We start from the raw sequence: 25,110 nt of genomic DNA on the forward strand, positions 1-25,110 counted from the left end.
TGATCTGCTGCCTCCTCTGTAGGTACTCGGCCCATGCGTAAGCTCCAGAGCGTGAGATGCGCGCCGTCAGTGGAACTGCTCGCAGATCCCATACGTCTATTTGCAAAACCAGACAGCAGAAATCAAAACTGTAAATAAATTTGTTTAGACCATGCTGTCCCAGTCCTGCAGAGGTGTATGTACGTGCGGGCTTAGCTACCGCTTTGCTGTTTTCATTTAAAGTGTGGAACTGTACAAGCTAGAGCTGTTTCTTTCCAAATCTATGCATATAAAAGATGTATAAATACAAGCTCATCAGACAATCGTCACATGGGATGGGAGAGGTTGTAATGGTAAGAATAGTTTGTGTTACACCCAACTGATATCATTTATGCCACACTCAGAATGTATCTTGTGAAACTGTAGATCTAATACAGAATAGCTAGTGAGATTTTTCTCTCCTCTTGATCATTGTAACTCTAATTTAACTGGTTAAAAAAAGGCAAACACCATGAGATTTAGTTAAAGGTAGCAACAACAACTTCTACTGCAGACAGTTGTAGCAGGGTTAATTAACAAAGTTTATCAACTTCTTGAGCTGGGCCCTGATCTTTCAGTTACACGTGTTCATAACTGTACTGTAGCTTCAAAAAACAGTGTAACAACTCTTCTGCTTGGGTCTAAGCACGAGTGAAGGTGTTTACGCGAGCAGAGTCTAAAGACAAATGATGAATGGGAGGAATTATTGTGTGATTAGTTATCAAACAGTATACTTTATAATATAGAAAACTACTTATAATTAAAGCGAAGAACATCACTGGGAGAAAAATGTCAGTCAGGTGCTAAACAATTTCTGAACAGAACCTTAGCTTCTTTTGTGGTGTAGAAGCCAGATAGGAAAAAAATCCATAAGTGATTTCTTCCAAGCTTAGTTCTTCAAGTGCTCCACAGATGGAGTCTAATACAACATCCGTAGCTGAATTCAGACTCCAGCCATAGGACAAGGCAAGTTACAGACAGAATTATATTCTGGTTTATATTACAAACTTTACTTCATTCATACAGCTCTCCTTTGATCTGGAGGAAGCTGTCAGAAAGCTGCCTCAGCTGCAGTTTGAAAAAGATCCTTGATACATCTGAGTGTCCATCAGATTTGTAAAGGCTTTTGCTGTTATTTATTTTACATAGGTCATAATGCAAATATAGTGATGGGTGACCCAACAGAGCCATAGAACACCAACGCCTACCTTTTAATAGCGACAGATTTTACCATGGCATATCAATTTAATGTTCACACATCACACCATTCTTTTCTTTAAGCACTGATGATGTATGTATGTCAAATTATGCAAAAGTAAAATGGCTTAATTTGGCAAAATTACACTGATTAGCTAGCCACTTTCACAAGCCAATATATTATCAACTTTTCAGTTTCTAAGGTTGACTCTCATCAAGTTACTCGAAAGTGTCTCTTGCTTTAGAATTGCCATCCAAACAGGTAAAGCACACACCACCTTTATTTCATACATCTTTGATTATCTCCTTTCTTGCTCTTTCTTGCTCTTTCAAATGGCTTGTTGCATTTTTTCCCCTCCCTCTTTCACAACTTTTCTTTTTTTCCCTATATATTCCCACTCAAGATCTAATTCTGCAGTCTGGGCCTCAGGCTGTCCTTTAGTAAACCTTTCGCTAGTAGAATATTTTCCCACTATGTCGTGAATACATCAGTATTCCAGTAGAGGGAGGAAAGTGGCAGCAGAAAGATCAGTTCATCAGTTCAACACACAAGACCGATTAGTCAGACAGCAGGAATAGGGGCAGATGAAAAACCAATTTTAAAAGGACTGGAGGTGGAGAGAATTTTCTTTTCCCACAAACTCACTATGCTGAATATGTGTTTAGGTTTTTTTAAGCACACAAGTTCAATTCTCTTAAATTGTTTCCATAGTGCTATACACAGATGCATTGATGATTTTAGGGAAAAATAGGGAAAACTGTGAAAATCCATCATGTTAGAAGGAGATCAGAATTGAAAACACATGTACAAACTGTAGACTTTGAACAGAGGTGACTGTTACGGATCTGAGACATCCAGGTCAGGAGTACGGTCATCCAAAGCTCCCTTGGCAATCAGCAGAGAGCCAGGGATACTTTTGGGATCAGTTTGGTCCCTGCTGGTCCAAACCACTTTTTGAAGAAGCCCTTCTCTTCCCACTGACCACAGAAGGAGGCAAGGATGATCGTGCACATGAATTAGGCACCTCCATTAGGCACCCAGAATTAAGTGGGACGAATCTGCTCAGGAGTGGGCAGAACACTCAAGTGTGGAAAGCGCTGCCTAGAAGCAACTGCTCCTTTAAGAGAACAAGAAGTGGTCCAGAAATGCTACAATTTAAAGGGCTTAACTGAGGAAGCAAAATAGCTCAAGAAGTAGCAATGGGACTGAGACGGTGTGTGAATAACCACAGACTGCTTGTATGTGTGAATGAGAACAGGTATTCAGAGAACGGAGAGAAAAAACATGGAGGAGTAAGTTAAGCTCAGATAGAAAGTGGAGAAGGAAAAATGTGAGGCAGGAAAACAGTAGAAAACAGTGGATGATGTAGAGAAAACAGCCAAATAATGGGCTGAAGAAAGCATAAACAAACAAACAAAAAAATATAACACAGCCTGCAAAAGGCAAGAAAGAAGGGAGTCAAGAAGAGGAAATAAAACATACAAAAAAGGAAACACCACAGTTTTAAAGCTCACTAAATAGATTTAACAACATATTAAACATGGTTGGCGATACTATGATTAAATGTATGCCTACAAACAGCATGCAACTGCTTAAAACTGCAGAGGGTGGTTATTTTGTGGCATGGCACTGCAGGCATTTTTTCACCTGTACTGGCAGGTTTCATTCTTCTGCCAGGTGGTCCGGGAAAGCTGTTCAAACAGGGAACACCTACCTCAGCTGTTCAGTTAGAATCTGTAAGACAGCCTCCATATAGGACCTGAGATATGATAATTCTTAAGTGGAACGAAAAAGGAAGGATGGATCTGCAGACGAACTCTTTTAAGAGCAGAAGTACAATGATACGATTCACCGACGATTTTCCCCAATGAAAGCGGAAGGATGCATGAATTGAAGTGCAAAGGGAGAGACAGGGAGAACCTACAAGGGTGTCGCTTTATCAGTACTCAGAAGAAAGAAAACTAGTGAATTCACAAAGAAGCCTGTCACGGAAAAGATCTGAGGGGCATTACAGCATTAAAGGAAATCAAGTAAGTTAGCTCTAGCCAAAAGGAATGAAATGATCAAGAAGGGCTTAAAAACTAAGAACAAATATTATTAGTGAAGACTCGTCGGTAGATGAGATTCAGGACGAAATGACAACTCAAGTAGCTGATATGCTGAAGTGAAGTCCCGACCCTCCCATCAGCTCCTGTTGACAGCGGTGGAACTGAGAGTACATTTTGTGCATTTTAAAATACATCTCCAGTATGAGAAGTATAAGAATATAATTGGGCAAGCAGGGAAGCAAGAGATAGAAAGTTCATATAAATCAGCATGTTCAGATGATGAGAGAACTATCCAGCCATAACAAACCAGACCATTTCGTTTAAGCCCCGCTGTAGAAAAATATTAATACATTAAGAAAAACCCATTATGGTAATCTGTAGTTCACTCTCACCTCCAGTGAAATCAAGCAACTTCTCCCTCTATACCTATACACAGGACCGTGATCCTGCAGAATAATAATCATAAGCAGAACACAATAAAAAATTATACAACAAACCATGCCAGTCTATTATCCTTTTCCCACAGATCCTGGAAACAGGTTGATGTGTGTAATTTTATTTATGAGTAACACTTCAAAGGGGGAGCTGAAGATGCTCAGAAGTGCTGGAATACAGCTACTTTAAATACTGGAATATGAAATTATTGTGGATACCTACTATAAACCAACTGTTCCAGGGGAAAGGACAATACTGTCAAGATTAGAAGACTAACTTAAAGTATCCTTTTCTGAGGAGAAGAAATGGGGGAATGGAGGCTAATAAATGTTAGTAAATCTGAGAAGAATTCTGCATTAGGATGAGAATGCAATAGATGCCCCCAAACTTCACAATGGCTATACTGAAGATAATAGTTTTACACCCAAATTATAAACATATGTCATTGCTATGCACTAATAAAATATACAGTAACTAACAAAACATTGCAACCACTTCCTTCTTTACTTATCAAATATGTCTTAAACACAAGTCAAATTTCTGCAAGAATTGATGACGCAGCAATCTAAAGCAGAATAAGGAGCATAAGGAATACAGGAACACAGATTCTTGCCCTGCTTAAGTGTCACTAAATACTGTCAATTCTTGAAGAGACTTTTACAGAGAAAACACCAAAGAGTGGCACAAAGTTTTCAAGTGTTAAAGGTAAATAGGTAAAACTATGCAAAATACATCCAGTTAATGATTTGGAAATCAAACTAATCTTTATTTATTTTACATAAGGTATTGAAATCACTTTTGGATTTGGAAATATTAAAACAATTTTGGCAACCTAACTATGCAGATGAATCATTTTAATCAGAGGAATCAGAAATGGGTATGACCTTTTAAATTCTCATTTATACACAGAGAATATGATATTACGCTTTAGAATGATTAAAATAGACAGCTATTCAGGTCAATAGTGACAAAACATTAGTGCTGAATTTCCGTTTGTTGAAATGAAAGCACTGAACGGGAACAGTTTGATATCAATGATCTTCCGACGGAACCTAACTACCACGCAAGGTTTCATAACCCTGCCTGGTTTCTTGCCAGCTTGTCTACATGGCTCCTTGGCAATTCATTGAGGCAAAAGACTGGGTCCAAGCACAGCCCACAGGACTCAAGAGTTCCTTGAGATCACAATGACACCTACCCATGATATGAAGCTGCCTGACTCCTCATACCCTCAGAAGTTTGACATGCTGATTAACATCAAAGCAAGGATCCCGAGAAGCCTGGCACAAGGAAATTTCAGTTTATACCACTCTTCTCACATTTGATTGCTGCTTGCTGATGCTACCTGCACTGACCACACGCTTAGCAGGTTAGCAACAAAATATCATACAAATTGGACATGGACAGGTCTATGGGACTTGACAGGATGCATGCAAGGGTGCTAAGAGAGTTAGTCTGAAAGGTCATGGATGCGGACCATGAGACTACTGGCAAACCGGCTAAACTGCTGTGCTCAAAGGGTGGTAATGACTCAAAATCAAACTGGCAATCAGTCACAAACGGAGTTCCTTGGGGGTCGATACTGGGCTCAATCCTATTCAATATCTTTTAAAATTATCTGGATGATGGGAGTAAACGCATCCTCACCAAGTCTGCAGATTACACGAAACTTGGAAGACAGGTAGATACACGGGAAGGAAGTGTGACTATGTACAGAGACTGTGACAGGCTGGAAGACTGGGCCAGTTTAAGAAACATTAAAAAAATGGACAGGGTCCAGCAGAGGGCCACCAAAGTGATTAGAAGGTTGGAAAACTTACTGAAGAAATGAGAAAGAATCGGGTTGGTTTGGCCTAAAGAAGAGAAGGCTCAGGTGGGATGTAATCACAGTCTTCCAATAGGTAAAAGATAGTTATAGAGAAGATGGAGGTACTCTGTTCACAAGAAACACAGTGACAGGGCAAGAGGCAACAGGCACAAGTTGCTCCAGGAGTTCTGTCCGGATACAAGAAAAAAATATTCACTGTAAGAACAATTAAATATTGGAACAGGTTACCCAGAGAAATGGTGGACTTTCCCTTGCTGGAAATACTTAACACTTGGCTTGACCAGGCCTTGGATAACCTGCTTTCAACAGAAGGTTGGACCAGATGGTGTCCAGAGGATTCTTCTGATCTAGACCTTCTTACGATTATATGAAAATCTGATAGATGTTGTGGCCCTATTGAGTGCTGAGGAGCAAGGAAGTAGTTAAGAACAATGCCAATTTTAGTTTGCAACCCCAGGCACTGGGTTCACTAATATAGCCACTTCTCAGGCTGCTGGAAAATCCAGGGGAAGCATTTTGTTATAGAAACCTCAGATATTACAGTTTCCAATGTTACATATTGCAAGAGCCACACCATGACAAACATTCCTTGCTCTTCTTGAGCCCAGATTAACTCTGCCACTTAAATAAGTTCTGCAGACCAGCTCCATGCTAACTGTAATGGCCTTTTCTGCTGCAATCTATTTTAAGGTACATTAAAAGATGATTTGCACAGCAAATACTAGCCAGGCTGTAACAGACTGGATTCTTCAAGTCTGTGCACAAGAAAAATGCAAACTTAGAGTGAAGTCTTTTCTTTCGTGATGTCAAGCAAAAATATACAAAATGGTGACATGCATGTGATAATAAAGAGTAGAGATAAATGTAAACAGAGAAACATATTATTTCAATGAATTAGCAGTACCTGATAAAACAATCTGCACTAGCAGCTTTTTAGTCAAAATTGCAATTTATTATTGTAATTTTCTCTTTTTCCTAACGTTGTGCCAGGAATGCTAGTCACGGAGAAGAACCCCACTGTGTCAGGCAACTGTACAGTCTTTGCCTCAGTTTACAATTCTACTTTCTGAACTTGTAAGATAACAAGTATGGTATATACCAGAGCCTAACAGCCTTCAAATGCTTTAAAGCATCATGGAAATGTGAAAATAGACAAAAATAATTATTCAGAAAAAGAAGTTTACTTCTTCTAAAATATAATAAATAAATTAAAAAATATGCCTGCACATCTTACTTGTCCAAATCACTTCATCTAAGTGATTGAGATATATAATCCAACTTACTTTTATCTTTTTAAGTTTGACTGTTCCATGCATTGAACTCCCTTTAGGTTGATTGTAAGGTCGCTTTATTTCCCACTGAAACATATATTAAACACCTGCATTTTTTTTAAAAAAAGGCTCCCCACTGCATCTGGTAACACTTCAGACTTGCTTTGCAACCCTGCTAATATCCTGTTCTCCACGCTTCTCACATCTAAAGTATGTGAATATTATGCTTAAGGAAAATATTTGGGTAAGCATGTCACAGTACCTTGAAAGTATGGTGAATCGCTGGGTTGATTTATCAATTGATCTTCATCTGTTCAGATTTTGGAAGCTTTTTCTAACTTGTACCTGATTAATTCTGAAAGAAAACAAAAAGAGTACAGCAATAAGACATTTGAAACCTTTTCTCCATTTCATAACTATAAATGTATCTATTTAAAAACTAATACGAAGCATTTTATCAATTTTACAAATACAGTTTCTGCAGTGGATTTAAAATTGAAAGGTAAGCAGGGAGCTGTTATGCACTCTTATGTACAGAGCAGCTCTTTAAATGGCAGCCTGACATTACCAGAAAGGTATGCATTGGATGAAATCTCAATCTTCAGCCCAGTTACTGCACTTGCATCGACTATTACTGACCAGATTTCCAAGCAGACGGTTGTGTCTGTATCACAAGCTGGTAACACGACAGCGCTGGATTTTCTACACAGGATTTTTCTAGAATATAGCATGACTCCAACAACAGGGGCTCTCGGTACGCAGTCATTGACATTTTTACCACCATGTCATAGAACGCGGATAGCTAAAAATGATCCCTCACGTAATAGTCATTAGTGACTGTTACTGTATCTCTGATGAAGGATTTAACAAAAATTAGAGATGTCCAGATTGAGGCCTTTCCCACAAAAGGAACTTTTATTATCTCAAGCTCAGGTTTTTAAAATCCTTTCATTCACTGCTTATAAACTTACTGTTTATATAAACCAAATTTAAGCACAGTTTGCTTTGGTTTAGCATAAATCAATGCCTAACTGGTTAAAGCTAAATCAAAGTCCTGTTAAAACTTAAAAAAAAAAAAATTACCCATCCTTGTGCACAGGTCATAGTAAAGATCAAATAACTGATTTTCATAAGTGCTTTGAAATTAAACTGGTTGGGTTTTTTAATCTACTAAAAAGTCAAGAAGATAGATATAAATAAGCCAATCTAGTGCTGGGACTGGATGACACCTCAGAGAAAACTATTTTTTTCCCCTCCAAGGATTAAAGTCCAGACAAGAGGAATGCAGTCCAAGAGGGCATCCACGCCGTCCCACAGGCTGTAGGGCTCTGCCCCAGTGGAAGGTGCAGAACGAAGCTTTTCCTGGCTTCTGCTGCTCCTCTGGGAAGCTGTCTGCAAACTGAGTTCATGTCTTTAAATTCTTCTTAAGCACCGAGGATAAAACCCTTTTCTTCCTTTTCTTTTAAACTGCAGCTTACAGCTGACACTATCTTGACTGAGATCACCTACAGATATATTTACTATTTCAAAGCTTTACCCTGCTCAGTGACACACCTGATCCTAAGAAGCAAATCTGAGCTTAATTATATTCTAGTTACTCAATAAAATCCAAAATTTTCTTGTCTGCAGTGGACAACACTTGAGAGCAAGTACAGTATTATTTTCTCTCTCTCCTCTGCAGTCATTTCTCTGCTTTATGGTTAATAAAACTGATAGTTAACAAATTTCTACACTAGTAGAAATCTCAGAAAACATTGTATTTCCTTGTTATGCATACAAATCTCATTGAATATCACAGTATAAAACTTTCTCTTCAACTCTTGCTGCTGCTTACTGCGAAAGGCAATGCAGTGTTTGTCAAATATCCTTTTTTTCCTTTGTCTGTTTAGGACAGGAGACTCTGAATTCATACGGACCATCCCCTTCACAGAAGATCATTCAGTGTTTAGCCTCAAAGTCCCAATCCCTTCAAGCATATGACCTCTCTGCTGTGCAAGTAACTCACTCCTTCATCTCTACCCCAATTTCTTTAGGGGATATGGGAGCTCTGCATGCAAAACACCCTTTCTTTTATCCTGATGTAAATGTTATTTGTTACATAAAAGGCAAGTTCCATTGCTTCATGCAAAAACAAAACCAAAAACTACCTATAAAACAGAATACTTCTCCAAAGACTTAAAAATCTAGAAATAGGGCAATAAGTAACTGGTAAACACAAAAAATGGACCAGATGAGGGTGAAGGAAGGATCAGCAAAAATTTTATTCCTATATACGAGAGATCAGAGCATACTATGTCACAACCTCTGAATTTTGCTGTAGGGATTACATCTGGAGTTGAGTTTGAAGAAAGTTAAAAGAATAAGTTTCAAAAGAGTAAAGTGACAGCTTAATGACCCTTTAAAGAGAACTCTTTCTCTGGATAATGGGTGGGAAAGAACAGGAGAGATTCTTGTTGAGAATTTACAGCAGGTCAATTACAACCACAACTGTCAGCAAAGAGCGATGCAAGGAAGCGATCGGATGATTGAGAATGAGCCAGGAGGAGCTCTCTCTCCAGAAGGTAAGCACTTTGGTACCCTGGAAAAGGGAGAGCTAGTTGAAAGATGGAAAGATGACAAAAATAGTCAAAGCAGCAATCCAAGAAAAAGGAAGAAGGCCTGCATTTTCAAATCAGCAAAGCAGGCTTAGCATTATGTCACTCTTGATGCCTGACTATCAACTATCCAAGAAACTTGGTTGTAATTGCTATTTAATACTTTGAGGAGTTACTGATATGCAAGACAGGAAACCACAGCCTGGCAGAGGAAAAGCTATATCCCAGTTAAAACTGTATCTACACAGGCATATACAATAAAGGCATAGTTATGATGACTAATGCGTATTGTCCATTTAAGGGGAAAAATACTTACATGAAAATTGTAATTGCAAAGCAACTTATTAAAATAAAGGAAATGTAAATGTATGTGATAAAGCGTTCCTAACTTTTGAAAGTATCAAAACTAATGCCTCAGCTATCCAAACTCCTTTAACTCTCTTTCTTTTCAGCTGTCAGAAATAGGCACCAAAGAATGTGCCTAATTTTTTGGAACATTCTTTCTCCTTTGTTAGCTACTAAATATCCCAGCTGAAGACAAAATACAATGTATACATTCATACAAACAAAGATTTGGACATGCTAGGTATAATCACCCCTATACTGGGCTCCATTTAGACATTTTGTAATTATGGGGATAACCTAATGAGGTTTTATTCTGCCCCTTGGAAACATGGGTGCAGGAGGTGTGGGTTGAAAGAACAGGAGCTGGCCAGCAGAAGGCTAGGGGCTGCCCGTCCGGCTAGCTAGTGGCTCAAGGGTCAATCAGAGCAGTTCCCAGGCTAATCTCATTCGTGCTGGAGACTGACTCAGGACCTGCCAACTACAGAATCTCAGGGAGTCAAAGATGTATAAGAACTGCGAGCTCTACCAGTTACACAACTGGCCCTCCTATTCTCTTTGGGAGACACAACTCTTTACATCTTCATAGATTAAAAAATAAGTACCAGCTACACGCTTCAAACGAGATTAGACACCAAACTTCTGTAAATACCATACCAACTACAAAATTGCAGCATCTCAAGATTTCATATAGTTCCTACGTATACCAATATAAAATATTTCCCAGAATTACCTAAATATTACTATTATTTGTGCAAACACAAATGCAACAGAATATTCAGTGCAAAATGTAATAATGATACAAGTTATTTTGAAATTATTTCAAATGTGCATAGGTATCTTCATAGATGATAAGAAGGGTCAAACTTAAATAACTAATATCTTAGTTACTAAATAACGCCTTTTGGATCATTCTAAATAAATTGATAAAAACTGCAAAATAATTATGCACAGCAAAGTGCGCTTGAGGGGTCTTAACTTTGACTGCTGTCATTTTCCTTTGTCTAATGGCAACAGGAAAAGATTTGCAGTCATTATTTTGCTCAACAAACCATGTTATCACTAATTTTAGTTTTATCTTCCAACAACTTCTCTTTTAACTTAGAAGTCTTCTTTAGCAGTAAGATTAACAAAGTCATAAGAAGCCTTTGCATATTGCACTTCAACTGTTTAAGTACAACCACACAAAGCATAGAACAGACAGGTTAAAAAAATACTTGGTGTCAGAAATAATGAAAGATATTCTACAAGCGAATATCTTGTCTTGTATTTCAAAACACCTGCATCTTGCAGTATGATTTATACTAACATTTGAAAGTTCAATCCATAAAATACATTAGCTTACTGCATCTAAGATAAATAAGGACAGTTGAAATTATATTTATACATTTCTTTAAAAATGGTATTTATATACAACTGTAGAGAAGAAAAATATATGTTCTGCATTTTATGCCATAGGAATATTTCATACCAATTACAACCTGTATTACATCAGAAACACAAACAACAAAAGACTGGTAGCAAGCAATAAGACACTGGACATCAGGATTTTCCTTTTTTTTAAATAAATAAAATCCTGATTGGCTCTTTTAAAAGGGTGCATGAAGTAAAACAGTAATGTTAAAAAATATACAAACGTATAATATAAACATACTTTTCAAGACAGAAAGGCACAGCTAATCAAGACAATGCAGAGTACATGATTAACATGATCTGCAAAAATTTATTACTGAGCTTCTCTGTTAAAGGTAATATTATTCAAACTACACCGTCACGGTTATTGCAGATTAAAGATTTCAAATTAGCTCCTCATGTATATCATTATTGTGAGTGGTTGCATTTTATCTGGCTAATTTTAAATTACTGCAGGCAGATGAAAGTCATCTTAAAATCTGACTCATGATTTCGGTACCATACCACTAACCTTAACAGAGATGCTGGTTCTTACACAGGTACAACACTATTCTCAATGTAAACAAAGGACACTGGCATGCACCCCAGGCTAAGGATGTCAGCATTTTTCAAACACCTTTCTGACTGTTCCATTTTATGGTGATGCAATATGACCTACATTTTCAATGGCCAAAGAGAGACAGAGAGATAGAAAGGGAGGGGATAGAGAAAAGAAAGACAGATAGACCTTTCCTGTCCTTATTCTCCATTAACTACAGCTTTAACTGTCCCTTATGGGGATGGTAATGGGCAAGAATAAAAGCAGAATAACCTTATCGTAGATTCTGAATGAGAAGCTGAAAGATAGGCTAGAATAAGAAACAGCAAGATTTTTTTCCTACAGTCCTGTGAACAAGTACATAGTAATATCCTCAACAGGAAAGAACAGTAGAATCAATAATTTTATAATCAGTTGCCAGTACAAAGCTGTCTGTAATACAGATGCTTATTTTACCACCTTGTATTTCCCATCATGTTCCTACCACTTCATTTCTGTGTATTCCCTTTAGATCCCAAAACTAAACACAAAATAATCCACATCATTATCATCATTTTCACAGACAGAGACATTGAGGAAGGAGGAGTGATTTGCCCACAGTTACCTACCAGGCCCAAGGCAGGGTTGGGAACAGACAGCATCACTCTTCATTATCTCTGTACTGTGCAATCTATTAGGGACTGTGATACCTGTCATCCTAATATATAATCTTGACATAACACCAGAATTATCTCCATCTTGTCTTTCTTGTACATGAACTTCACGCAGAAAACTGTACTAAATTACTGCTAACTCTCAGAAAGCTTTCCCTCACAAACGATAGCCCACGTTTCTCAAACTGGCTCTGGAAATGCACTTGACTGTGAATTGTAAAACTTGGTGTAAAATGTCAATGGTATTTCTCATTATAAACATGTAAAAATAAAGACCTAATTAAAGCTTTGGTTGATTTTTTCATTCTTCTGCAACTAAAGCACCTTTCCTTTCAAAAATCAGTAGTTTTTCACAGTTAAACTAATACATTAAGAAATTAAAAGCTTGTTGCTAGGATTGTATTAAGCCAAAATCAAGATCTTCTGGTTTTCAGTTACTCTTTTTTAGTGCAAAAAATATCCTGCAGAATATTTGCAAAGTGCTTACAGGATCACAGTCACTTTACTAATGCTGGTAGTTAATACAATACACAATATAACAGTAAATAATTTTCTTATTATTGAAACTGAAGGCCAAAACTTGATCTTAAGTATACCTCAGTAAATCCAGAATGACTCCAGCGCTTTCCAAAGAGTTTCTTGGGATCTGCATATACGTAAACAAGACTGTAATTTGGCACTGCGTTTGAAATCAGAGATCGATAAAATGTATAGATTAATTCCTGGGTTTGAACCGTATTTATTATAACAATAGCTTTCTTATCAAGCAGTATTCATCTCATGAAGTGCAATCATCCCTACACAGCAAGTGCTGAGAGACTGTTGTTCATTTGCTTGAGCGCTGCTGCCTTTTCTAACTGCAATGTTACATCAAACTGTTCCGTAGTGATGAGTTAGGAAGGCAAACAGCACCTACACGAAGAAAGGGAGAGAAAAAACTTAAAGCCCATCCTACTTTAAAGAGGAGAGAGAGACTGGAGAGTCAAGAGACGATTGCTAACAAGTATGAAGGAAAGGAATTACCTGTAAAATTATGGGAAGGAGTTTGGAAATTAAGAGAGGATGGACACTGCAAAGGGAGGATGGGGGGGCAGAGGGGTGGTGGAAGACACAAGGTCTTAAGTAAAAAGAGAACTATTTCTCCAACAACACGTGCCCATGAGACTGTGAAGAAATCCTCATTTGATTAAATGAGATTACAATCACAAATTCCTCCACTCCTATTATCCCTGGTTGCACCTTGGTCAATCTATTTTACTCTTTGAAACTGAATTTAGTGGGAAACTGGTATTTCTTCCATTGTAAACAAATTTACTTCTGTTAATCCAGAACAAGAGTCTTGCTGGTATAAAAGAAATCTCTTCACTATTGTCAGCATTACTAAAGCTCTCTTTTGTGAATGTTTCACTGCAACATTTTCTCAGTTTCTCTTATTTTTTGCATTTTTTTTCCTTTCTTCATAGTATCTCTGTTGCAGTTCAGAAGGGAGAGAAGCTGAGGTGACACTTTTATTGCTGTCCAACACCATAAAAATTCCAGCTAGAGAAGCCAACCAGTGCAGAGACTTGCAGGGTCCAAGCCAAGCAACCCAGAACGATTCTTCCCTTTGCCTACCAGTGACTGCCATCTAGAGTCAGAGTACACCACCTCCCATCAAACACAGTATTGGTAACAAGAAAGAGAAAAATGTTAGAGCAATGAAAGAAATGTTAATCCCATTCAAAAAAACCCAAGAACTCACATTGTAGAAAGTTACAACTAGCTTAAAAAATTAAATTATTTGGGTTTCTCTTCTTAACACACCTTCTGACTAATGAGCATTTGGCCCATGTCTCCCTGCTTTTCTCTAAAAACTGCAATTGCATTTTGTTATAAACATTTAAGTTGTACATGTGGGGAAAATATATATACAATAGCACTATACTGCTTTTCAAGTAAATCCTGTGTTTCAGACTGTTTGCTAAGAAATGTGCTAGGCCATGCTAAGAAACTGAATACAAAATTTCATCATTAGCTGAAGATGCAAGTCACCTTTCACAGGCTACCTGTGTAAAAATGCTGACAAAGCTTTAACATTAATGACATTAGTGATACTAATGAGATTAAAAAAGTCTTTCTAGTGGCATGAAACTTAATTTAAAAACCTTAACATTTTCATTTTAAGAAATACATTCATACTGACCCAAATATACTAGCGGTTTACATGTCTACAAAAGCCCACCCAAGCCAACGCTTCTTACATACTGTAAAGTTGACACATATTTATATAGTATATTAATTCATGGCTGTTTATTATACTACATAAAAATCATATCTTGTTCTAACTACTACTACTTATATAGCTATTAATAGGGCATTCAATACTCAAGCATTAATCAAACAACCACCAGGTACTCTTTAACTGATAAAAGGAAGGATTTTTTTGTTATTATTTACCTGGAGAATATGCATTTTAACATATTCCCAGTAGCAGTTACCTTCTCTGCAAACCATACACAGATATGAAGCCACAGCTGAGTAAGTAAGTGCTAGCATACTCTTTAGCTATTAAAATAATTTATTAGCTATGGCTAATAATGTCTTGTGAAGAAATCAGTTCTCCAGTTTCCTCACTCTTCTGCTGATGGTCAAGAAGACTGGTAATGAAGCATTATAGAAACACTAGATTTCTTCTCACGTTTATTGTTGCAATAGATACACAACCTCCAGGTCACACAGTATACCTCCTCTTACTGCTAGTCCCACTAAGAAATTAATTTTTCCTCAGGGGATACATATTCACAGATAAAATGAAATTAAGTGGGATTACAAAGCTCGCTGTTCAACATTGCTACCTACATATGAACCAAATGTCAAGTTGTAGTCTGTTGAAATCAACAATTTCTACCTTGTGCATGCATGCAGCCAGTTGGAACAATTGCTCATTCAGATCCACACTCAGGCCACACTTCTTCCCCACAAGCCACTCCACAGATCCTCTTAGTTTTTCCAAATAGAATAACAATTCTATAACTGGCCTGGATGCAACATTACAGCAGAGAAGAGTATTATTTAAACGGGAGGAGGACTTGTACTCGCTATAGCATTGCCCTGGAGGATGACATGCAAGAAACACCCCCCAAAAAACCAAACCCATTGAAAAACATAACATTTACTTGACAACTACCATAACCTTTCTTATAGATATAACAAATTCCAGTTGAAACAGAACTGCTAAACAGGTCATAGAGGTGGAAAATAGGTTTCAGCATGTATCAGTCTTGTACTCTGATCTTATTAAAATCTGTGCAATCGGTAGTTAGAGGTCTGTTAACCAAAGGAGGGATGAAAGGAACCTCCAAAGGTCAGATAGTCCGTCACTCAGCCCCAGGGCATGATAACTAAACTACCTGGTGGGAACAATACAGGTAATCGAACCTGTTCTTAAAGACCTCAGGCAATGGCAGCGCCATTGTCCCCACAGGTGATTATTCCAACGTTTCAATACTTCCACTAGAAAACTGTGTTTGTCCATGCTGAATCTTCATTGCTGCAATTTCATCTATTTCTTCCCCTACCTGCCATAAAACCCCCTGCTCTGCAATGCTCTTCAATAGATCTGTCTTCTCACTCCCTCAGTCCCCTCTTACTTACGGAATTGCCTTCTTTTGGCACTTGGTTACGCATCCTGTCTTTCAGACCTTTAAGCAATTTCACTGGCGTCTCCACACTTCCTCTTTCCCAATTTCATTCAATACAGACCCTGTTGTCCTGCCTGTGTGCAGTTAATACTTTATTTCAAAACTAAAGGAAATGGAGCACTCTGATTTTCAGAAACTCAGGATCCCTAATAATGTATGTATTTTTTCATCTAACAAAGTTTAGGAAGCTCAGCTGAAACACAGTAGGCGATCCTTCCATATGCAGTGTTTTGTACTTACAAATAAATCAAACAAAAGTGTATGTGATATTCCTATCACTTTAAAAATTCAAGTCATGTTCCCGAGATAATAAAATGTCACTATTATGGTGTGAGCACAAATATAAAAAGAAGGTTAGCCCCATTGCCCTGCAGCAAAACTATGCACTTTCCTGTTGATATCAGAGATGGTGCACAAAGAAGAGCTGGTGAAGAACGAGAAACACAGAAAAATATTCGCCAAATGGCAAGAAAAAGAAGCAGCCAAAAATTAATCTCAAAGCATCAAAGTAAATCTTTGCAAAATATGACCAGATAAAAGTGAGTTTTTTCTTTTATATATCCTCCAACATTATATTTATGTGCATAAACTCTCAATAGTTAAATTTTCTATTTTTGAAATATTTATATTTCTAAAGCAAATTTTACTCTTAAGCTTTAAACTCTCTGATAACAACAGACAACTATATCACAGTCTCAACATTCCTCTTAAGAGGACACTTGCCTGGGAAGATCTTTGACTTGACATCAGGTGATTTTTGGCAAAAGAGATCATGGAATTTCCAATGACTCTTTCCTCCTTTCTCAACAAAAAGGATAATGGAGACTAGCAAAGTCTGGGCCCTGCTGACAACTGGATTAGCAGAAATCATTCTTCTTTAACTACAGTGACACATAGTTAAGGTAATATTTTCCTATTTCTATAGCTTTGCCAAAAAAAAAAATCACATTTTGACGTGAATTACTGTAATACTTTTCTCGACCACAACAAACAGCCCTGTACCTTACCCATACCTACTAGAAGCTGTCTTGTGCTAGGGCTACCCGTCACTTACGTTTCCCCAAGCAATGACAGTATTGCAGCTGCTTGAAAGACACCACCTGCACAGAAGCCAACAGAGAACAACCGCTTATTTAAAGACAACTATACTTGCTGAATAACTTTAGAGGCCTCTTTGAGGGAGCAGCACACTCTCATAGCATCCATCTCCACAGAAGAGCAACAAGGAGAACCACCACCAGAAAAAAGATAAAGAATAGCAATTATACTCACTGATATAAGCAGAAAGAGAAGAAAATGTAGGTTGCAAAATGGCTGTCTTAGAGTTGGAACTCTCTGTGCCAAATTTAGTAGGCCAGTCCTAGAAAGACACGATGGGGAACAGACTCTATAAAGAGGCAATTACAAATAAAGAAGATTCGATATGAATAATCCAGTCATTAGGAAACTCGTTACTTGTATCATCATCATATTACAAGTCTACGCCAACATTTGAGAGGACTAGTAAAGTTCAAAATCCCTTCAAGAGCTTGCAAGATCAGGACAGACTTCTTTAACATACACATTTGAAAACAGCAGCTCTTGAACTATTTCCTTCCATTTGTTTGATGACATAAACTACAGTTACAGTCAGTTGCTCCTCTTTGTGCAAGTCTTTCATGTAACAACAGAAAAGAAGTTTTACTAGAAAACCTGACTGTAAATATCCTCCTATTCCAATCCCAGCAAAGTGGCTGCAACTCAAGTGCAATTTAGGTACTTTTAAAATTAAACTTCAAATTCATGACATTTTTAAAAATTTCCTATATGTTTTATTTTAATATACATGCACACAATTTTATTTCAGGATATGTTACTGTTCAACACCATCCTAACTTTACATATATATATATACACACACACACAGACACACACACCAAAAACCACAAGCAGATCTCAAAAATGAAAAAAACACAACCCATAACTGCCAAAGCAACACTGGAGTGAAACTGAAGTGAAAATAGTTACAATGAACTACTAAATCACAGGTGCATACTTGTAGTTATTATTAGCATGGCTCTGTTTTACTCTCATCTCTTACAAGCCAATCTTTATTAATTTAAGTTATAAAATCCAATTTATCTGCCTTGCCTCTTTTATTAGTTCAATTCTCTCCATGTATAATCAACATTTAAATTTTTATTAAAATAAAGGAAAAAGGCAGAGGATCAAAGAGAAATCCTCGTGGTTTTCAAACATTCTGCACTAACGTTTTGCAAAAGAAAAAACAACAAGCAAACCTGAATGCTTGTTTATACCAATTCTCTACTAAAACATTATGATAAGAAGAGTTACCATGGGAGTTTTGTAAATACTATTAAGAGAAATAACATTTTGGGCTTAATGTTTTGGGCACACATATAACCACTTTCATACCTCAAATGAAAATTTACATGTATACATAAATACATATGTATATACACACACTTTATATATGAAGTATTTTGTGTCCAATTTCTCTTTTTCCCAATGTTTGACATTATTTTTTCTATTTACCTTTTGCAACCCACCAAAAACAGTTTATGAAGCAGATAATTTTATTTCACAACTTGTTTTCTTCTGTTTACCTATACTTTTCAAGTCCAAATTCTATTCCTGCTTGCACATAAAATTTGGAAATTACCAGGAAGGCACTCATACATCTTTGAATAGAATCTGGTCTTCAGTTCAAATGTAATCTTTGCGACACTTGCATGTTTTTCTCTTGCACTTCCAAAACTACTAGTTTGCTTTTATGGATTATTTCCTTAAATGCCTTAGTCCTCGGTCATCTAATATCTCTGTGTTGGGCTATACAGGCGTGTTCAGTCCTTCTGACAGCAACACCACCTCATACTAGTCAACAGGCTGGTGATTACAAAATTCACTCTGATGGAAAGAATTATGGGCATTAATCCCCTCAGGAAGGAGGATAGCTGGGTTGAAGTCTCCCACACATGTGGTGAGCAGTCTAGCGGATAACAGCTCTGCTAATGACGAAAAGGGAACCAGAACCATTGCCACCTCCTGGGTTTTGAAAGCAAAGATTGACCTTTGCTCCCTTTTGAAAGAAAGGGCTTATGATACTAATTTCAAGAGAGCATGAATCCGAAATGCTCCCTAGAGAAAGGTGCTTAGCCCTGGCTATAGGCAGGATTAAGCACATTCCTACTTCAGCTCCCGAGTAGAAAATGTGCAGATTCATCATCTCCTTCAAGCTGCTCCGGCTGGTATAATTTTAATGAAACACCAGCAAGTACTAAAGCATTTGGCCCCTCCACCTTCATGGAAACACGATGCCTCAGCCAGAGCAACCTTCCCTTTGGTACAACCAGCTTGAGAAAGGCAAGGAAATGCCATAACCTGCACCTGCCCCTTCTGGATCTGAGAGTCTCTGCTGGAAAAGACCAGTTATCTTCTCATCATACATCTCTCGAAATATTTGTTTAAACCATCTGCTTTGACAGCAATCGAAGCAATAGTTTAGAAGCTACATTTGGCCCACTTGAAAAAGAAAAGGAAAAAGAAACTGAGGAGAGTGTGCCTTCTTCCTAAGAAGGCCACAACTTCTCTTCAGGGTTTTACCCTGCTTCCAGTCACTACTGGTAGAGTAACGATGGTCAGAAATGAAGTTCAGTGTTTTCATTCAACATATGACATCCTAAAACCTAAAACTGAGCAGGCGTCACCAAAGCGTGCGACCACGCCTCTGATTATTTCTGTTACGCTGCTCAGGCTTGTACCTCACTCAGAAATCAGGGGGTGAGAACATGCTTCAGTGTATCATGTTTTATAGGAACTGTAAATTGTAGCTGTGCTTAAACACTACCCACTGACAGAGTTAGTCTATTAAAAGAAAATAAGCCATAAAATAATCCAAAGCAAAATACAAACCCAATTTAAAATGAGAAACATACGTTTATCGATATAGACCTGATACTCTCTTTCTTCATCTTCTGAGATAGAAGTGTTTCTTCCAACATCTGTCCATCATGCGGCCAAGCTCAAAGCTTTGTAAAAATTTCTAGGTCTTCTTTTACAGATTTGGACTGCTTTAAAAAAAAATAATAACCCAAAAGAAACCCAACCAACCAACTTTTATTAAACTTTGAAGAGCTGACTCAGAAGCTGCGCAATAGCTCTGATTCAGCTTTCTTAGCAGAGTCAAAGCATCTGGCCACGTGATTCAGAAAACACCGCTCTGAAGTCGGGCAAGAGCTGCTTTCCAAAGGAGGAAATGCCTGTTTTCCCTTGTAATCTGTGTGCAAAATTTCCTCAGTAGCACTAACAGTTATTTATTTAAACATCAGATGAGTAAATATGATACTCACAACTCTCTTACTGTTCATCCACTGTTTTAAGCCACAGTTAAATACAAACATTTACCATTTGGCCTGATGCCAACAGAGACAAATTCTTCTTCTTAGCATAAAACCTCATTCAACATCCACCTCTTCCTCTGAAAACTCTGGCACACCACTGATGATCTTCAGGGTAGAGCGTAAATGCTATCAAACCCATGAATTGAAGGATTGGGGAAGGAAAAATAAAAATATGCTGGTTTTTTTATTAAAAAAAAAAAAGCCACACTGAAAACATCCTGCCAACAAACTAAGAGGCTACTAGATAACTGAAAACAACTGCAAAAGAATAAATGGCTGCTTCCTCACAAAATACATGAAACACGAAATGCCACCCTAAAATTACCTGAGAGTCATTTTAAATCACAGAATGCAGACACTGGTGGGATCTCTGAGGCATCGCACAGGGAGCTGAAGTCTACGGTGTGAACGATTTTTAGATTAAAAGAAAAACCTAACCATCTAATCTGTCTCGCAGCAGTTTCATGACACTGAGTTTCATGAGATACCTGCTAAAACACCTTGACTTTCTTGCCAAGTGGGAACCTACCAAGTCACTGGGAATAGGAGTCATGACCCAGTGTACCACTTCTAACTTCTGATAATTCCACTGTCTCAATTAAAGCACCTTTTGACACGCATGGAAGGCATGCTTTCCTTTGCTGGGAGCATCCTTCCACTTGTAAACTCAGTTCTCTACACTGAATACCTAAATTTCCAGTATCATGTAGTTTCAATTTGCATTTGACAAGCTTTAATAAGTTAGTGACAGATCACCTTAAAATGTACAATAATTGATCTTCAAGCTTCATAAATATTCAGTAGGATCCAGATATGAAATGTAGAAAGCTGTTACATAATTCCTGTGAAGATACCTGAAAAAGGGCAATATCAGAACACCACCTGTATAATCTAGATTAACCATGAGACAGAGCCCTTACTTCAGAAAAAGTTATTTAAAAGGACCATGCAGCACTATTTTTTTAAAATAACTAAAATAAGCTTTTGTCTCCCTTCAAGAGAAAAGCATTAGTAATGAAATGTCTTTCTAAAGAACAAAAAATTTCCAGGACTTGTATTTTGCAAAGTGCTTCTGTTAAAAATTCTGGAATTTTACATGCTTCTTTCAGTTACAAAGTGAAAAATAAGAAATAAAAACAATCCTGTAGCCCACAACTTGTGGTTACATTATTATCTGATAGGAGCCTTGTTTTCAAAGTATGGTATTAACACTACATTTAATCAATCTTGGTAATCAGGCGGTAGACAACAAAATTGATTACTGTTCGCATAATAAAATGTTGCATTTTTAAATTATTGTTATTGTCACTACAGTTGCAACAAGTATTTTCATTCTCCCTTCTCTCGTTATGTTGTAATTCTATGAAAATGTGCTAGCTCTGCAGAAACACAAGGGTCCATGTTAGGAAAGCTTTTTACAAGGCTAAGAACCACATTGCTTAGGATTAAAAAAAAAAAAAAAAAAAAGGAAAGCCTACTACTTTTTTACCCCCATCACTGGATTGAAAACTTCCAGGTTCATCGGCCAAAAGTGAATATTTTAATATCTGCAGAACTAGACAGCCAGTGTCTAAGAATTTTTACAGAATGAGATGACAAGCTCTTGAAACACTGATGCTAGTTTTCAGTAAACGCTGAGGCTAAAGAAGACTGCAAAGAAAATGTAACACTCTAACATAATTTAAAATGAGAAAACAGGGTGACACCAATAGGTTAGCTTGGTATTGGTCTTGCACAAAATCATGGTATACAATCAACAAAGAAATAAAGGATGTTGGTAAAAAGTAATGCTAAACATAGGCTTACAGAAAATAGGTCTCGCTAAATAAATTTGGTATGGCTTTCTGACAAGAATATAGGTTGGACGGGATAAAAATACCTTGTAGTTTCTGACCTACTATACTTAGATCTCTGTAAGATTTAGTGCCACACAACAGTCTGATTTAGAAGTTATTCAACACGAAGAAAACCTGGAATCTAAAACCACCTCATAAATTATTAGGGAGGCTTAGGAAAAATATTTTAAATCCACCTCATCAATAGTTAAAGCTGTTTTCTTAGCTCTAAAAATCATAGCTCATTATAGCCTGGAATACTATAAAAAGCTTCTTCCCCTTTAACTTTTTCTGCAGTTGGAAAAAAAAATATATATACACAGTTAAAGAAAAGGGGAGGAGGTATAAAGTCACATTAAACTTTGACTCTCATAGATTTTTTTTCAGGAAAGAAAACTTCAACATTAACAGATTTCCTCAATAAAAAAAATATGGTGTACTTAAAAGCCATTTTTTTCAGCAAAAAAGGATACTAATGAAAAATCTGAGCCAGCTCCACACACATGTAACATCTTGCAGTACTAAACTTACCTAGGTTATACTTCTTGTATCCAGAGTCACCTGGAAACATTACAGAGGCTCATTTAACACTTTTGACAAGGACAGGTGTGCAACAAATTATTATGTATAAACTGCTTCAGGGTCTTACCATATGGCACACATAAAGGAATTGAAGGAAAGAGGGAAAACGACATCACATTTAGCTTGGCTGAAAGCTTGCACACACAGGTACGTATTCCAAAAGGGCTGGCAAGGAGTAAGGTGCTATGCCCTGTGCAAGACATTTTTTCCTACTGCATGAATCTCCAATAGTGATGCCTTAAGGAAGGTCCAATGCTACTCAGTATTTCTGCCAGTCAGTTGAAGGACTATATAAAAGACTGTAGCTGATAAAATCTGCACAGCATACACAAACTGCTGAAGGACAAGTAAATAAGAGTAGGTCAACCCTGCTCCAGAGATCTACATCGTGCATGACACTGGATTAATGGAAAAAACATGCTTGTATACAGCCCAGTGCAACACACACTCCATACATGTGAAACAAGGGTTGTTTCATACTTACACGGTGAGGAACTCTACTTGGAAGTGGAGCAAATTGAAAGAAGACTCCAAAGACATAGTGAATACTCAAGTGCGTATAGAAACCCAGCAAGCTGGAACTGGCTTCCTGGGCAAAAACACCTCGTGGATGTTCAAAATGTCAAAAGAGAACAGGAAAGAGAACAGGCTATTACATCAATATGTAGCCTTGGTGAGATTCTTGATGACTTCTTTACCAAGTTCTACTTCCCATGCTAAAAGAGAAAAGTTAATGAACATTGATGATGCCTGAAAGCCCTGTCTTAAAAAGAAAAATAATGGCTTTGTTCCCTAAATTGTTCCTATGAGCCTAAGACCCAGAACTGAGAATTTGTAAGAATCTTGTAATTAGTAACACATATGAAGACAAGAACAGCACAAAAGTCATTAAATATTATTAACTAATCATATGGACTGCTGTATTCTAAATTAATTACTCAAGGACTATCTATTTGTCATTGTGGAGCATTTAATAAGACTATCTGACCAACACTGGAATGATGAACAAAAAGTGAGAAAAGGTTATATTGGATTAAATGACAGAAAATAATATAAAAGTATTCTAACATGATTAAATAAATAATTGTGGATATCCACCTACAATTGCCTTCAGTTCAGATCAACTTGTCTCTGTGGCAGAAACAGAAAGGGCTCAGAAAACGGAAAGAGCTCAGAGAAGGGCAAGAAAAATATTAAGTCTTGATAAGACTGGATGCTTCAAGACGCTTAAGACTTCTGAGAGGTAATCAGTGGGTAAAGAGGGAAAGGCACCAACAAACTGCACTCTAGACAATTCGTGTAGAGAAGTTCAGCTAGGTCATCTTCTCACCCTTTGCCAAAACACTAGGGCTATATCATAGAGTCCAAAGCCTTAGGAAAAACAAAGGTTTTTGTCAAAGCAACTACATTAAATGACAACAAATTCAGAGTTCATAAAAGTGAGGTTTTTTAATAGTGCATACACAGCTCATGAATTCATGGCCCATTCTTTGGCCCAAACTTTGTGTAACTAAATAGAGAGTTAGGTTTTCATGTAAAATTATATCACTCGCAAATCACATAATAATACATAAAAATTTCAAGAACAGAAATCGCTTATCCAGGTTTTCTATGTTGGAAACTCTTTATTCTCAAAAGTTCAGGCGGAGTTTTAATGACCGCTCCCCGTAATGCTTTCCCAATAGCACCTTCCAAAGAATCTGACCAGTTGCCTATTAAAGACAAAGTACTGGCTTGAAACAATCTACAAATCCATAAATAGCTGTTAAATGCCGCTATCCAGAACAAAAAAGCGCCTCGTAATCGCTCACAGCTCTAAAACCAGGAAAGCACAGATTATAGCACACACCCACTTTGTTCTTTTCCTACCCTGATTTTCTCTACGACCCTAAAATTGTCAATGCAAAGCGCTAAGCAGAACAAGCTACTGAAGCGTCCAAACCAAAATGAAGAGAGAATATGAGGGTGTCAGGCTCTGGACATACGTCTCATGCACCTTGACATGTACTACAGTAACGTTGCCAGTTTTAGCACTGCCCAAGTGTCAAAGTCGGTGGACCAAAAGCCTAAAACTCAACACTTGGTATTGGTAACACCTTAATATCTCTTTTCTCCAGACACCTCTAGCCTTTTTTCCCAGTGCCAGCTTAGTTTTTCAGGGTAGGAAGAAACGACTTCTGTTCCTAGCCACTTGTGCTAGCCAAACTCCCTAGGAAACGTATCAGGATAATGATTTTTGCACCCCCTGGGCCCTGCTGCTTGTCTTCCCAGCATC

General features: G+C 37.5%; 1 protein-coding gene across 8 annotated transcripts in view; it reads right to left on the reverse strand.

Moving 5' to 3' along the window:
* ATXN7 (ataxin 7) overlaps nt 1–25,110 on the reverse strand; it is a 91,392-nt gene that overhangs the window by 65,219 nt on the left and 1,063 nt on the right. For 4 of the 8 annotated variants that reach the window (XM_075514565.1, XM_075514562.1, XM_075514566.1 and 1 more), the window contains exon 2: nt 7,061–7,153. The gene's annotated coding sequence lies outside the window, so the exon portion shown is untranslated. Of the gene's footprint in view, nt 1–7,060; nt 7,154–12,934; nt 12,967–17,290; nt 17,379–25,110 lie in introns of those variants that run through there. The other 4 variants (XM_075514560.1, XM_075514563.1, XM_075514564.1 and 1 more) reach the window with 4 other exon arrangements.

This window comes from Mycteria americana, chromosome 11 (genome assembly GCF_035582795.1).
Source record: "Mycteria americana isolate JAX WOST 10 ecotype Jacksonville Zoo and Gardens chromosome 11, USCA_MyAme_1.0, whole genome shotgun sequence".
Classification (NCBI taxonomy): Eukaryota; Metazoa; Chordata; class Aves; order Ciconiiformes; family Ciconiidae; genus Mycteria; species Mycteria americana.